The following is a 1,939-nucleotide window of genomic DNA, read 5'->3' as shown; positions in this document are numbered from 1 at the left end:
TTTTTTTTTTTTTTTTTTTTTTTTTTTTTTTTTGTCGGCTGCTTCTTGTTTAATATTCAACAGCAAAAAATAAAAACCTTTGAGGTGATTCTAAAACCAAAGTTTCCTAAACCCTTACAACAAAAACAAATTTACATAAACCCTTACAACAAAAACCCAATTCCATTACAAAATAAGCCAAACTTTCCATTAGAAAATAAAAAATAAACGGAAGTTTCCTAAACCCAATTCCATTACAAAATAAACCAAAGTTCTATCATGGAGAAAGAACCGGAATTTCTCATATCGATTTATCGTTTTCTACAGATAGGCCAACAAATCAAACTAATATGATGGGCGTTCGAAATGACGTTCATGATACACAAATGCATGATCGTTTGAAAAAAGACTTGATTGAGCATATCTAGCAAAAATTTGGTACAACACAACAGTAAATCTTCTTCCAAATTTTGTAAAATTTGTTTAATATTCCGAATTTTGTATCTTATGTTTAATATTCAAAATTTTGTAAAATAGGTTTAATATTCCGAATTCTGTAAAATTTTATTTTTTTCTATTTAATGTAATATAAATAATATAAATAATTGTTTTATTCATGACAGATTAGTAAAATTTGATAATCAATTAACAAAATATATATATATATATATATTTAAATGATGAGCAACCTTCTTTGGGGTACTCTAGTAAATGGATGATTTTGTTTAAGTTCTAAGTGATTTGCTTTAATTATTTTAGTATTAATTATATGATTAATAAATACAAGAGCAACTTGAGAGGGGTGCTGGAGTAATGATGCTCGTAAAACCCATTTATTACTTAAATAAATTATTACATTGAAAATAAGTTATCAAGCAATATACATAATTAGTCGGATACTTCATAGAATGCAACTTGAAAATATATAGGGTTTTACAAAAACACATGAAAACAAGCCCTATCTGGTACCCTAACGCTTGTTCCAGTTCTAGACTCCTCCTAGACTTCCTGCGAGACAAAAATTTATCATGAGTAATCTAATATTACTCAGTGAGTCCGGGTACCCCTTCCCTAACATGCATTCTATTTTCCCTGCCTCAACTACCCCAAACAAGCAGGGAAACAGACAAGCAAGCCAACTCTCAATCAAAGTCGCACAACAAAACTATAGCGGAAGCAATAACAAACAAGCAGTCAAAGGTTAGATCAGACAAGACTTGACTCGATCAACCTAGACTCTTCTCTCGACACTAAAGACGACCTAAAGTACGACAAGGGTTACTTGAATACTCTAGACTCTTTATGCCTTCACTACAACACGACGACCAGAATACTACAAGGGTTACTTGAATACTCTAGACTCTTTTCACCAAAGGCCCTCGATAATCGGTTCCGTTCCACAACACTGATAACTCTCTAATTTACATGTTTTTAGCATCCTTTTTTGTCTATATTTTGCATTGTTCATAACCTTAACTTAGCATTTTTAGGTCATTAACTGTAGGAATTCATTTTTAGACCATTTAGGGTGTTGCATTTTTGCATTTGCATGTTTTGGATGAAAACAGGTGCTAAAGAGCCAAAAATGGAGAAAAACAAGGACAATCTGAGCATGTACCCGAAGGAGCAATCGAGCTGGAAGAACAAGTCCGAACCCCAACACGATCGAGGAGGACCCAAGAGCATGAAGAACAATCCGAAGATCCACCCGAGGAGTAACCCGACTTCACCCTCGTGTACCCCATCTAGTAGACCATCGGGCAAGTCTGGGAAGCTAGGTCAAAGGGGTTTCCATATATAAATCCATCCTCTCCTAGCTTGCAAAAGAGCACGCCGCAGACCCTCAAACCAGAAAGCGAGAGCTTCTGTGAGAGAACTGAGCGACTCAAACATTTTCCTTTTCGTTTTTGCATTTTTATTTCATAGTTTTTATAGTTTTCTTAGATTTCTATCTTGTACT

Source organism: Camelina sativa, chromosome 14 (genome assembly GCF_000633955.1).
Source record: "Camelina sativa cultivar DH55 chromosome 14, Cs, whole genome shotgun sequence".
NCBI classification, from domain to species: Eukaryota; Viridiplantae; Streptophyta; class Magnoliopsida; order Brassicales; family Brassicaceae; genus Camelina; species Camelina sativa.
This window is presented reverse-complemented; position numbering follows the sequence as displayed.